At 48.3% G+C, this 15,172-nt stretch overlaps 1 protein-coding gene across 1 annotated transcript in view; it reads right to left on the reverse strand.

Moving 5' to 3' along the window:
• LOC121548418 (RNA-binding Raly-like protein) overlaps positions 1 to 15,172 on the reverse strand; it is a 68,225-nt gene that overhangs the window by 16,762 nt on the left and 36,291 nt on the right. The gene's annotated exons all lie outside the window — the stretch shown is intronic.

Consider the following 15,172-nt stretch of genomic DNA (forward strand, 5'->3'; position numbering starts at 1 on the left):
ACTTACCATGGTATTTTTATTTATTTAACCTCTCGAGATGGGAAAACATTATGTTGAACATGTGCTCTTCATGACAGAATGTAAAAATGAATTTCCCATCACCAAGTTACACTACCCAAGAGACTCATTTCGTGGAACAACCCTTCCACTGTTTGCCCTCTTCCTCCCTCCCTCTCTCCTTCCACCTCCTACCCCCTCTCTCATTCCCCCTCCTCCCTCCCTCTCTCCTTCCACCTCCTACCCCCTCTCTCGTTCCCCCTCCTCCCTCCCTCTCTCCTTCCTTCCACCTCCTACCCCATCTCTCATTCCCCCTCCTCCCTCCCTCTGCTTCCTTCCACCTCCTACCCCCTCTCTCGTTCCCCCTCCTCCCTCCCTCTCTCCTTCCACCTCCTACCCCCTCTCTCATTTCCTCTCCTCCCTCCCTCTCTCCTTCCTTCCTTCCACCTCCTACCCCCTCTCTCATTCCCCCTCCTCCCTCCCTCTCTCCTTCTACCTCCTCTCATTCCCCCTCTTCCCTCCCTCCCTGGTGTATTAGTTGTGAAGTTCTGTCTCTGTCCCTCTCCTCCCTGAGACCCTAGCAGGCAGGTAACAGGTGATTTATGTTCAGATAAAGTTCCCACTCAGACCTGAGCCGTGCTGTGCTGGTGTAAATCAGATCAGTCTAATGCAGGGGGAATGGAACTTGCCTCTTAAACACAGGGGAGGAGCATCAGCCCTGAGTTATGACTGCCAACGGTCAGAGAGTCGTACAATCATGCTCACACTCAACTCTTACACGAGAACGTACAGACAGCCCAGTCTACAGTCCGACACAGAAAGGAGAGTGTGATAGAGGAATGGAACACTCTGAAGCCTTAACTCAGGTGTGTTTTACTGAGCTTGTAGCACCTCACTGCTCTCTGCCAGCTCCACACTTCTCTTTGATGAACTGAGCCTTTCCTGCTGGCCGTGCAGGAAATTTCCGCTTATTGCTACTAATGTGGACATAGTGGAGGTAAGAGACATCAATCTCACTGCCGTGGCTTGTCTAGTGCTGTACGGGCAGGCTGGGTTATAGAGTCGGGTTAAACACTATAGCTGGCTGTTTAAGGGGGAAACAGCTCCTACATTCACATATTTCTCAGAGTAGAAGGGTGGTCAAGGCACCTCAGTGCCAAGTTGCCAATCCAGAAGGCAGGGGGGAAGGAGAGAGGGATATGAAGAAGGGTGAGGGGGGTAACGCCCCTGTTGACCATTTCGGTTTGACTGTTTACTACCTCTCTCACCCCCCCCCCGTCTCTCTCTCTCGCTCTCTCTCTTTCCCCGCTGGGGCAGGGTTTAGAGCGCTATTAAAGAAAAGTGCTGATCCCTCCTGCGTTGGTAAACGAGGGACTTAGCAGGGCTCCTCTGCTCTCTGGCTGGGGTACAACTATCTGTACAGAGTATAATGCACTGTACTGTCAAACATGTACATGGATACACAGTGAAGCACAATACACTCACATTTTTGCACTGTATGTAATTTAGTAATGAACACAATCCAAGTGGGTGCATTCTATAGGCTCCTACACAGAACATTTGAGATCAGAATTTTAAACACCTACAATATTAAATGGAACACTTTCTTAGTGAGTATATGTGACCCACCGAATTAGTGTGAAAGTAACAATTTTAAAAGTGTTGATAAACTAACACCACAAGAGTGTCTCTAACACCATGGGTGTTGCAAAATCCGACTTACATTAACACTTTATTAGAGCTGATGTTGTTACACTTTCTCAGTGTTAGGGAATTATCATCTGTGGTTAAGCCTTATTTGCATATTTATTTTCCAGGGTGCCTTTCAAGTGAATTTAATAGGTACTAGTACCACCCATGACAGTGTTTGCTAGTGACAGATACATTACTTTTGCGTTCAATGGCTTTCAGTCCTGTAGCCATCATCAAGTGAGTGCCTAAGTTAATATTTTATCATAAAAATGTAATTATTCATGACAATACATTACTTTTTTTGACAATACCGTACTTTGACAGCCTAGTTTTGCCCTAACACAGTGGTCTGAAACTCCTGGTTTGCAGGCCACATCGGCAAGTCATATTATGCTGTCTTGCAAGGTGTTATATACAGTGCTTTTAGAAACTGCTTCTACAAAGTATTGACTCAGGGGTGTGAATACTTATGTAAATGTTAAATTTCTGTGTTTCATTTTGAATAAGTTTGGAAAAATGTCTAAAAACATGTTCTCACTTTGTCATTATGGGGTATTGTGTGTAGATGGATGAGGAAAAAAGGTTATGTAACACAACAAAATGTGGAATAAGTCAAGGTGTCTGAATACATCCTGAAGGCACTGTAATTCTTATTGAAATCCAGCCAGTTCGAATATCCAACAATTTGAACTTTTAATCACCCACAATCTGCCTTCAGAATGACTGCCAAGGTAGGGAAGGTCCATAAATGAGACTACCTACACCATTTAAACTGGAACAACCATCTCAATAACGGGTGAAATAAGTAAAACCACTTACAGATTGGAAAAGTTAACAAAAATGTATGTTATTTATTTTTTTGTAGTATAAGATCAATTCATCAATCAATGTGCACGCAGAAACATAGATATTAAAACAAAATATTATAAAAAGCAACCTGCAGCAAAGCACGCTGGGAAATATGATAATGAGGCCCTTCCAATGTCTTTTTCACTCTGAGAGAGTTAACGGAAATTAACTAAACACATTCAAGGAACAACAACATCACGTGATGTCGATTCCACTGTGATTCAAATAACACCGCAGATGGTGTCAATTTCAATCCCACTGGTGTTAACCCCACTAGAATCAACACCCTCATATATAACACTCACAAAACGTTTTACCTCAACACTGAGTTTTTTAACACCCACAAATTTGCTGTGTATGACAAAGGCCAAATTTAGCACAGTGAGGGCTATGGGGATTTGGGCTCACTCAGAAATAAGAGCTCTCCACTCTCTGTTTGTTTCTCCCTACCTCCAACCCCTCATTCCATCCCCCCTCTCCTCTCTGCTCCTGTCCTCTCCCCCAGTATGATCCCTGCAGTGTATCTATCTGTGGGGACTGGCCTAATGGACTTTAGTTGGATTAACAGAACATTGAATAGAGTCAAACTATTTCACACTGACTCATCTGATAATCTGTTGATCCTAGCCAGAGACTCCAGGCAGACAGACAGATACACACTGAGACAGACAGCTGCAGAGATACAGCAAACCGGGAGGGAATCTCAGCATCATCAGCCAGAGCCAGAGGAATAAGTTATTGTTTTGTTGCTGTGGCCTTTCCAACTTTCCACCAGGTGCCCAAGAACGGTCCCTGGTAAGCCCCTGATCCCCCACTGTGAGCCCTGGGTAAGAGACCGGCCCAGGCTGGTAGTGATCTGTGTGGTGCTGGCTGCCCATCACTACTATTACCAGTACCATGCTGCAACTAAACTAAGCATGCAGCTGCATAGCTATACAAGGCAAGGTTTTTTCAGTCTGTGCTTTCTGTGTAATTCTCTCCTTTTTTGTCATGCTCTCCCTCTTTACAACTCAATGTTATTCTCTAAACTCTACCACTCCTCTTTCTCCCCCACCTACTCTCCCCCCACCCCACCGCACCGCACCCCACCCTCCCCACCCCACCCTCCCCTCACCCCACCTCATATGTATCTTTCTCTCGGCTTTCTTCCAATCTCTATTTCCATCGTTCTATCTCTCTTATTTTGTCATTTTCAGAGATAAAGCATAGAGGAATCCATGTGCTGCCAGTGCAGCTTACCATTTCTCCTGCCTTCTATCAGATGGTATATCTGCCCCTGGCTCTCTCTCTATCAGTCATATCATCAGCCTCTATCCATCTCTATCATCTCTCCCAACACCATACATCAAACCAGAAGGGAAATGGACTGATAATGGAAAGAGAGAAAAACCTCCCAGAGAGGCTCTGTATCTCATATATTGATCATAGGAACATGCACTGAGTCTCTCTCACGGAGTCTCTCTCTCACATAGACAGGAAGATGAACATGAGTCTGCACTGTGCAGGCTAGCGGATAAAGAATTTCCCATTAAATACTACACTAACCTCAATGCTTCTGTCTGACTGTGTCTGAGTTGCAGAGTGACATATGGTGACTTCAGTTTTTAGATGCGCATGAGCAACTAAGGCTGTGTCCAAAATCTGTCTTGCCTACTACTTACTAAAACTGTGTACTAATTGTACTAAATAGTATTTAGAATGTACAGTTTAGTAAAAACGTATGCAGTAAGCAACAAATATCAACATACTAGCTTCATCTATACTGAGAATGTGTAATCTAATACACAATTGCATTGTTTTATCGCCATATGTTCATTTTGGTACAGCCAGTCCTCTTACCTGATTATCAGCTGTTGTCAAACACTGTCAAGATCGTCGAACGGAGTAGACCAAGGCGCAGCGTGATGAGCGAACATACTTTATTATCTTTAGTGATAACAAGAACAAAACAATAAACGATAACGTGACGTCCTAGGTTAAACACAACCAACACGGAACAAACCAAAAGGAACAAGATCCCACAACACCTGTGGGAAAACAGCCTGTCTAAATATGGCTCCCGATCAGAGACAACCAGCAACACCTGACACTCGTTGCCTCTGATTGGGAACCACTCTGGCCAACATAGAAATACAATACTAGACTGTGAACATAGAACAAAACACATAGAATCTACACACCCTGGCTCAACATATAGAGTCCCCAGAACCAGGGTGTGACAGTACCCCCCCAAAGGCGCGGACTGCGACCGCGCCTCAACATAAACCAAACAGGGGAGGGCTGGGTGGGCATTCCTCCTCGGAGGCGGTTCCGGCTCCGGGCTTGCCCACCACCCTCCAATAATCCCCCCGTAGCGCCCCTGGTCCGGTCTGGCCCCGCTGGCTGGAGCTGGACTGGACATCGTAGGAGCGGATTGCTTAAGCTCCGGTGTGGAGCAGCTGACCGGTACCTGACCAGGCACCGGTGACCCAGGCACGGGTTGTGCTGGACTGACGACTCGCACCCCTGGCTTGGTGCGAGTGGCAGGAACAGGCCGGGCCGGGCTGGCGACGCGCACCGTAGGCTTGGTGCGAGGGGCAGGAACAGGCCGGGCCGGGCTGGCGCCGCACACCGTAGGCTTGGTGCGAGTGGCAGGAACAGGACGGGCCGGGCTGGCGACGCGCACCGTAGGCTTGGTGCGAGTGGCAGGAACAGGCCGGACCGGGCTGGCGACGCGCACCGTAGGCTTGGTGCGAGTGGCAGGAACAGGCCGGGCCGGGCTGGCGACGCACACCTTAGGCTTGGTGCGAGTGGCAGGAACAGGCCGGGCCGGGCTGGCGACGCGCACCGTTAGCTTGGTGCGTGGAGCAGGAACAGGCCGGGCCGGGCTGGCGACGCGCACCGTAGGCTTGGTGCGAGTGGCAGGAACAGGCCGGACCGGGCTGGCGACGCGCACCGTAGGCTTGGTGCGAGTGGCAGGAACAGGCCGGGCCGGGCCGGCGACGCACACCTTAGGCTTGGTGCGAGTGGCAGGAACAGGCCGGGCCGGGCTGGCGACGCGCACCGTTAGCTTGGTGCGTGGAGCAGGAACAGGCCGGGCCGGGCTGGCGACGCACACCTTAGGCTTAGTGCGAGTGGCAGGAACAGACCGGGCCGGGCTGGCGACGCGCACCGTAGGCTTGGTGCGAAGGGCAGGAACAGGCCGGACCGGGCTGGCGACGCGCACCGTAGGCTTGGTGCGAGGGGCAGGAACAGGCCGGGCTGGGCTGGCGACGCGCACCGTAGGCTTGGTGCGAGGAGCAGGAACAGGCCGGGCTGTGGAGACGGATAGGAGGCCTGGAGTGAAGAGCTGCCACAACCCGTCCTGGCTGAATGCCTACCTTCACACACTCTGTGTGAGGCATCAGCACAGGACGTACAGGGCTGTGTACCCGTACTGGCATAACAGCACGTGACACTGCGCAGGATATCCGGGACCGAGGAGAGGCACTGGAGGCCACGAGCGCTGAGCCGGCACACTCCGTCCTGGCTGCATGCCCACCTTCGCACGACACGTGCGGGGTGCTCGCACAGGACGTACCGGACTATGCCGGACCACTCGTGGCACAGTACGCAGCTCCGCATACCCCGGAACCTGACCAGTCTCATGCTGCCATGCCTGAGTACGGGGAGTTGGCTCTGCTCTCCATCCAGGCTCCGCCAACCTGCCTTCTGGCCCCCCAAACCCGGTGGCCTCCTCTCCTAATCTCCCAATTCGCCCTGTGGCAGCCTCCTGCTGCCCAGTCGCCCATGCCGTGTGCCCCCCCCTAAAAAATTTTTGGGGTTGCCTCTCGTCCGTCCGACGACGACACTGTTGACGTCGTTGCTCCTCTCTCGCCAGGGCCTTAACCTTAGCCCATGGCCCTTTTCCCCCGAGCATGTCCTCCCAGGACCACAATTGGCCCACCTGGGCCATCGCCAACCTCTCCAGCTCCTTACCCGGCGCTTCCTCCCATGTCCAGGCTGCCTGCTCCTGGACACGCTGCTTGGTCCTGGTATGGTGGGATCTTCTGTCAAGATCGTCGAACGGAGTAGACCAAGGCGCAGCGTGATGAGCGAACATACTTTATTATCTTTAGTGATAACAAGAACAAAACAATAAACGATAACGTGACGTGACGTCCTAGGTTAAACACAACCAACACGGAACAAACCAAAAGGAACAAGATCCCACAACACCTGTGGGAAAACAGCCTGTCTAAATATGGCTCCCAATCAGAGACAACCAGCAACACCTGACACTCGTTGCCTCTGATTGGGAACCACTCTGGCCAACATAGAAATACAATACTAGACTGTGAACATAGAACAAAACACATAGAATTTACACACCCTGGCTCAACATATAGAGTCCCCAGAACCAGGGTGTGACAAACACAAGTGGGTCTGAAAAGACGATTCTCTTCCTAAATAGCATGCTGGCAATTCGTTCTAGATGAAAACCTAAAATGAGTTTGACATCCTGGCATTTAAAGCATACTCAATCGAAATGTGACATACTATAAAACATTATATTTTCAAACTCCCAATCAGCCTACTATTTAGAATGCAAGTACGGAACATAAATGCCCCCTCTTTAGGAAATAATGAGATATATATTTCCATTAAGGATGAAATAGAATGAAGGATGAAATGGGTAAAAGGAGATGGAACTGAACATGCTGCTGGGGAAAGGCTGGTGGTGGTACATTATGTGAAGTAAACGTCACAGCAGGCCACATTATGAAGAAAGAAATAAAGAATAAAAGGAGAAAATAAAAATACTGAAAATGAAATACTGGTAGCTACAGGTCAGTGCGACCCAGACAGAGGTGGAGAGAGGCGTGGGTGGAGGAGGGAGAGTGGAGGAGGAGGAGGGGAAGGGCAGGGAGGCAAGGGGCTTCAGACCAGCCTGTTCTCCTTCTCAAACAGCACACACTCTGGGGAGACCCTCCGGACAAGGCTAATCTACTCTCTCCCTCATTCAATCTCTCTCTCTCTCCCACTCTCATCTTCTCTCGTCTTCTCTCCTTTATTCTCTCACCCCCCCCCCCCTCCCCCTCCAGACACACACACACATTTTCCCACCATGTTGAGAAGAACAGTCAGAGACACAGCAAGTCTACAATTCTAGACCTTAGGTCCTGAGAGAGATATAACCTTAAATCTTTCAATCTCTCCATCTGAACCACTCCCAGTGAGAGAGGCACTACTTAAACAAACAGCTATCATCATCATACATCATCAATGGCACCTCCTCTACAGAGCCTAATCAGTAACACACCACCATGTAATCTAGTGCTCGACATCCATTACTGACCGACCCACTGGTCAGCTGCAGAGGGACACAGGGTGGTCTGGCTGCTGACCATAGGCTCTGGACGATCACAGTAGCATCTTCTAGTACATGGTGCAAATCTCCCTGTTACATCAATGCATGATTGATTCAAAAGTCTGAGACACGGATATGGATCTTAAGAGACGATTTGTCCCTAAGCGAGTAAGGGAGGGAACCACAAGAGGTAAGTGATGTATTAAGTCAGGATGAATGCAGTATTCATCATTAGCTACTCAGAGCCAGACTGGGCGAATGAAGTAAAACCTCAAGGCACCCTGTGTCTGCCCCTCTGTACCGAGTAGGCCTGACTGATGCCCCTTCACAGTTTGATTAGAAGAGCACAACTAAAAGAGAAGTGAAAGTGGTTGATAAAGAGGAATGGGAGTGTGCAGCATTAATAAGGCATTGGAGCTAGAGTAAGCGCTGGGCCTGGAGCAGCACAGATAGGGCAGACCCAGCTATACACTGGAACACAGGAGTCTGTCCTGGGACAGATGGACAGAACACAGAGGAACAAAGGAAAGAGTTTAGGATAGGAGGTTGTGAGGAGTTGGAGTATGTCTGGAGTGTTTGGGTCTTGAGCATAGAATGCAGGTATGCAAGCACAAACACACGTACACATGACACACACATACACACGCACCTACACACACACACACACCCTGGGGGGTTACTGCTGTTTCCTGAGAATGCGCTGACAAACCAACTGAGAGGGACCAGCCTGTGTTGTGTGGGTGTGTGTTTGTGCAGAGAGGAAGAGTCAGATTGTCCACACTCTCTGTCAGAGTTTTGATGGTCAACAGTGGGGGGCCGTATCCTTTTCCCACAGTGGGAGCCCCCGCCCCCTGCTCCTCTGATACCAGTCACTCCCCTTTTACTGCTGTCCTCTACTGTGTTGTGAGGGAACAGGACTATTACTGCTTATGCATCCTTATTTCCACGTAAAACCCACCACTGGTGTGCATGGCCAAAGAGCTCTATTTTCATGTCATCCAACAAATGTAAACGCCTGGAGTTTGCTAAACGGCATTGGCACTTGGAACCAGTGTTATGGTCAGATGACATGAAAATACAGCTCTTTGGCCATGCAAACCAGTACCTACTGTAATATATGGTGGTGTATATTTGATGTTATGGGGCTATGTTGCTTCCACTGGTCCTGGGGCCCTTGTTAAGGTCAACGGCATCATGAACTTTATCAAGTAAAATCAACATTTTGCAATGGCCATCTCAGTCTCCGGACTTGAATCCCATTGAAAATCTGTGGTTTGAATTGGCAGTCCATAAGCGCAGAAGAAGGATATTAAGGATCTGGAAAGATTCTGTATGGAGGAATGGTGGTCTAAGATCCCTCCCAATGCATTCTCCAATCTCATACAACACCTTTGAAAAAGGCTCAGTGTCGTTATCCTCTTAAGGTGAGGTATTGAAAGGTATTGGAAACAGGGGTGCCAATAATATTGAAGAAAAACATATTCCCTGTTAAACAAAATCTATTTCTCTGAGCAATTGTATTAGAATAAAATATGATTTGTGAGATAAATGTAACAAATTATTTTTACAGAGGTAAAAGTTTAAGAGAAGGGGGGAATAGAAAAACAAAACAGGAGATGAGGAAGAGTGGGGCTAGGGTCAGTCTAGGGTCAGTCTGTTATATCTGGTGTTATTCTCCTGTCTTATCCTGTGTGAATTTAAGTATGCTCCCTCTAATTCTCTCTCTCTCCCTCCCATCCCGGAGGACCTGAGCCCTAGGACCATGCCTCAGGACTACCTGGCCTGATGACTCCCCAGTCCACCTGGTCGTGCTGCTGCTTCAGTTTCCACTCTTCTGCCTGCAGCTATGGAACCCTGACCTGTTCACCGGACGTGCTACCTTGTCCCAGACCTGCTGTTTTCAACTCTTTCTCTCTACCGCACCTGCTATTTCAACCTCTAAATGCCCGGCTATGAAAAGCCAAGTGACATTTACTCCTGATGTACTGACCTGTTGTAACCTCTACACCCACTGTGATTATTATTTGACCCTGCTGGTCATCTATGAACGTTTGAACATCTTGGAGAAAAATCTGGCCATAATGGCCATGTACTGTTTTAATCTCCACCCGGCACAGCCAGAAGGGGACTGGCCACCCCTCAGAGCCTGGTTCCTCTCTAGGTTTCTTCCTAGGTTTCTGCCTTTCTAGGGAGTTTTTCCTAGCCACCGTGCTTCTACATCTGCATTGTTTGCTGTTTGGGGTTTTAGGCTGGATTTCTGTATAGCACTTTGTGACATCTGCTGATGTAAAAAGGGCTTTATAACTAAAATTTGATTGATTGATAAGAGAAGAGAGAAAACATTTAATAAAATAAATAAGGAGAGGTCCAAATGACTCCCTCCATAGTGTGTATCAAAGCAGTAGTGTGGTTCTGTGTATGACAGTTGTAATGAATATCTTGGAAGAAAAAGGTTTCGATTCATGCGCCGTGCACGGCAGGTGTTTATTACACCTTCGCAGAAGGCAGGAATTGTGGTCACTGGCAGGCAATGGTCATACACAGGTAGGCAAACAGGCAGGTGAAACAAAACTAGGACTGAAGGCTAAAACTGGTTCTCCCAAATGAGCTAGGAAAAGGCTTAGTAGAGTCAAAATTAACAATACCTCACAAGGCACAAACAGAAAGAACTGAACTAAATAAGGAGCTGATGAGACCAGGTGAGTAACTAACACAGGTGAAATCAATGAACAAAAATAAACCTTACAACAGTATATTTCAGAGAGAAAGAGAGAGAGAGAGAGAGAGAGAGAGAGAGAGAGAGAGAGAGAGAGAGAGAGAGAGAGAGAGAGAGAGAGAGAGAGAGAGAGAGAGAGAGAGAGAGAGAGAGAGAGAGAGAGAGAGAGAGAGAGAGAGAGAGAGAACAAACTCTGGGCAACAACAGCTCTGGCATGTTTAAACAACAGATTACCATTAATCTGCCTTTCAAATCAGCCCAGGTTACAGATGTTTACTATGATTACCAACCAAAGGCTATTATTATAATTACTCACTTAGGCTCCTGGCAGAGAGAGAGAGAGACAGAGACAGAGAGAGAGAGAGAGAGAGAGAGAGAGAGAGAGAGAGAGAGAGAGAGAGAGAGAGAGAGAGAGAGAGAGAGAGAGAGAGAGAGAGAGAGAGAGAGAGAGAGAGAGAGAGAGAGAGAGAGAGAGAGAGAGAGAGAGAGAGAGAGAGAGAGAGAGGGAGAGAGAGAGAGAGAGAGAGAGAGAGGGTATATGCATAATATCCTGCCTTTTCCTAGTGGAAACACCTGCAGGTAATCAGATTAAATGATAGATTGAGCTAATCTCTTTGTGAAACAGGAGAGGACGACAGGAGGCTGCAAACAAGAGGGTGCTTTACTCTAAACACTCGCTACAAAGGGAATAAATCTGAAGACGTGTGTGTTTGTATCAGAGCCATTCTCTTTTAGTTTCTCACAGAGTAGATTTATCTTTCTGGAGGCGGAGGGCCATTTGGTGTGGGATGGGCCAGTATAGACTGCATGGCTAGAGACCATCTGGACATCAGCAGACAGAACCCACAACGTCCTCAGGCTAACTTTGAGATAACATTCATCTAACTTTGGCAAAGAAATCTAGAGAGAGAATAAAGGGCCCGTTATTGTCTCATTGTTGTCGTCTTTGCTCCAAGAAGGAGAGCTTTTTGGGCACTCAGAGCTTCGGTACCCTCTTCTACTGAGAGAGAAAGTGGAATGATTACTGTATTTGACAATGATAAAGCACCAGAGCCATCTCACTAAAACACCCCCTATGTCTGGAAGAGGAGCACAGTCTACAACATCTCTGACTGCTTGTCTGTCCTAAACAATGTACCTCAGACGGCATTCTAAAAGCCTTTGCTCCCAAGAGACGCCCCCACCCGCCACCCACCCACACTGTGAGTGTGTGTATGAGCCTCCTCTCCAGTCCCAGTCAGAGCTTTGTCCCTTTATGGTCGGTCTGAGCCCAGGAACGAGGGACAGAACAGTAATTGGACATTTCAAAGATGAAAAGGATTCATTACGATGGTTAGTGTTAATTAGGAGCACTAGACAGCAGTAAGGTGACGAGTGACAGTGGGGGCAGCAGTGGAGGGTGTATGTAGTGTGTGTGTGGTGTGTGTGTGGTGTGTGTGGTGTGTGTGTGGTGTGTGTGTAGTGTGTGTGTGTGTGTGTGTGTCCTTCCCCCATCACATCTCTGTCTCCAGGAGAGGATACTGTTCAGGGAGATCAGGATGTTCTCTGTTAGAGATACCTTAAAAGGTCATTGTAAAAGTAAAAATGTTAAGTTAAAAGGTTGTCAGAAACTGGCGTCTGCAATTAATCCGCCTAGCCCTTTTAATATAGCATACCCATGTCCCTCTAAATTGTTCTCAAATGATCTAGCAACCTAGCAACCCTAGTCTATGACCATGTCCAAATCTGTCACAGTGAAATACAAGTCAAAAATATGAAAGCACTACTTGAAAAGAAAACTCTTCCTAACTAGACTTACTCGCCACACACAGAATGGAAACCTGTGAACTACTGAGGGTGAGACCCCATCTGTGAATCCCTCTACACAGGACACCTCCTCTTTAAGACAGAAACCAGCCCAGGCTCCTTCCGTTCCTGACCCTTTAAGAAGGACAGTAAAGCATCAGCTCAACAGTAGAGGAGAAAAAGGGGGGGGAAACATCTAGGGCAAACAGTAAGCTGTCAATCAGAGCAGCCTCAGGAGAGCTGTCAGGGGTTTAGCTGTGATTGTCAGGTGTGACATTTGCTGAGTCGAACCCACACTACAGTCTGAGATCCTCACAGGAGGAGGCTTCCACCCGGGCCAAGAACTCCCCAAAACTTACTGACACACTCACACTCACACTCACACTCACACTCACACTCACACTCACTCACTCTCTCTCTAGGTCTGTCTGTCTCTCTCTCTCTCTCTCTCTCTACGTCTGTCTGTCTCTCTGGGTCTGTCTCTCTCTCTTTCTCAATTCAATTCAATTTGCAGCTCTCTCTCTAGGACTCTCTCTCTCTCTCTCTCTCTCTCTCTCTCTCTCTCTCTCTCTCTCTCTCTCTCTCTCTCTCTCTCTCTCTCTCTCTCTCTCTCTCTCTCTCTCTCTCTCTCTCTCTCTCTCTCTCTCTCTCTCTCTCTCTCTCTCTGTGTCTCTCTCTCTCTCTCTCTCTGTGTCTCTACGTCTGTCTGTCTGTCTCTCTGTGTCTCTGTATCTGTCTCTCTCTCTCTCTCTTTCTCAATTCAATTCAATTCAATTTGCAGCTCTCTCTCTGTCTCTAGGTCTGTCTGTCTGTCTCTCTCTCTTTGTCTCTAGGTCTGTCTGTCTGTCGCTTTCTTTCTCTCCTATACACATACAATTTCTCATTGTACAGAGCAAACACACACACACACATACTTGCACACACACACGTACATGTTTGTCCTAGAACTAAGAGAAGAAGCTGTCCTAGAGCTAAGAGAAACCCACTGAATGCAAAAATGTCCTCACACACCTTCACTGAGAAGTCTGGCTGGAAAGAGGCAGAGAGAAGGGGGTGGGTGAGATCAAAGACAGAGCTGCTGTAGAATACAGAGAGGAGCAAGGAGGCCTGCTGCTATCGGAGCCAGATAACAAATAACAGCCATTAACAGAGAGCTTCACAGTGTTTCAGGGCTAATGCAGCAGAACTAAAGGCACAGATATGGCCCACCGCTAGCGCAGCTCTACCTTTTTTATATGGAAATGTACTGTGAAGAAATATTAGTGTATGAGCGTGTGTGTTTGGGTTTTTGTGGGGGTACAAGTGGTATACAGGTAGTGTGCATAGTGTGTGTGTGTGTGTGTGTGTGTGTGTGTGTGTGTTGTCTGAAGGACATCTATGTGTTCATTGGTAGGCACCTCAGGTCTGTGAGTGGGAATAAATTGAGTGTGAAGCAGGGTAGCAGGAGAGGGGATTAGATTTAGATTTAGATTTTAGCATTTAGCAGACACTCTTATCCAGAGCGACTTACAGTTAGTGAATGCATACATTATTATTGTTTTATTTTTTTCATGGCTTTGAAAAGACGGTGTGTGTGTGTGTGCGTGCATGTGTGTATGTCCTTTGTGAAGGCCAAAGATCAACTGGGGTCAAGCCTCATTTTCCTGCAGCATTAATTACCAGATGCACACACAGTGCTGAAGGTATGGAGGCTCATAGTGCTGCTGGCTGCAGTTGCAGAGGGTGCAGATGTAACGATCCCGGCAGTCTGAGTCGGGTCCTGTCTGGTGACTAGTTTTTCTGTTCGTGATCTCCAGTTTCCCGAGGGTTCGGGAACGCTCCGGGGAGCTCTCTTGATTTCCGCACCTGCATCCCATCAGCAATCTGCACACCTGGTCCTGATCATCACCCTTCTTAGGCTCTGGCCTAACATCCAGTCCCTGCCGGATCGTTAGCCATGAACAGTAGGTTTACCAGAGTATCAGTCTTTGAGCCTAGCGTTAGTTTTGTTGTTTTTGCACCGTGTTGGTTTGTTGCTTACTTACCCCCGTTTTGTTCCATCTGCAGTTACCCGTCCGGAACCTTCATCCAACCTCTGCCTGGTGGTCGGCGGCTGCCGACCCAGGATGGGATCAACCACTGCACCCCCCAACAACTAATCAACGCCGCCCGCTCTGTTCCCCGGATTATTCAGCATCACTCTTGAATTTGTAATAAACACTCACCTTCGTTTCAACTTACCTTGTCCTGGTCTGCTTCTGGGTTCTGGCTTAGCAACTCGTGACAGAACGATCCGGACAGTAATGAACCCAGCGGACCTGGACTCTGTTCGCCATGCCATTACCCATCAGGAGAAGATGTTGGGCCATCATAGCACGGTACTACAGGGAGATCGCGTTGTCAGTTCGAACCTTTCTACCGGTCTGACGGAGGTCCAGAACCAACGCAAGTTTCCGGTGGAGGATCCACTACCGGTTTCACCCATCTCGCCTGCCGCTTCTGGAGCTGTGTCCTTCCGTGAGCCCAAGGTTCCGACGCCGGATAGATATGAGGGGGAGCTGGGAAGATGCCGTTCCTTCCTTATGCAGTGTGGATTAGTGTTCGATCTACAGCCCTACTCTTATGCCACAGACAAGGCTAGGATAGCCTTTGTGATTGCGTTGCTGCGTGGTCGAGCGCTGGAGTGGGCTTCAGCCGTTTGGGAACGACAAGACCCCTGCATGGCTTCATACCAGGGGTTCACGGCCGAGATGAGGAAGCTCTTCGACCATTCCGTCCGAGGGAGGGACGCAGCTAGGCGCCTGTTTTCGCTTCACCAAGGAACT

The sequence above is a fragment of the Coregonus clupeaformis genome, unplaced genomic scaffold (genome assembly GCF_020615455.1).
Source record: "Coregonus clupeaformis isolate EN_2021a unplaced genomic scaffold, ASM2061545v1 scaf0385, whole genome shotgun sequence".
Classification (NCBI taxonomy): domain Eukaryota; kingdom Metazoa; phylum Chordata; class Actinopteri; order Salmoniformes; family Salmonidae; genus Coregonus; species Coregonus clupeaformis.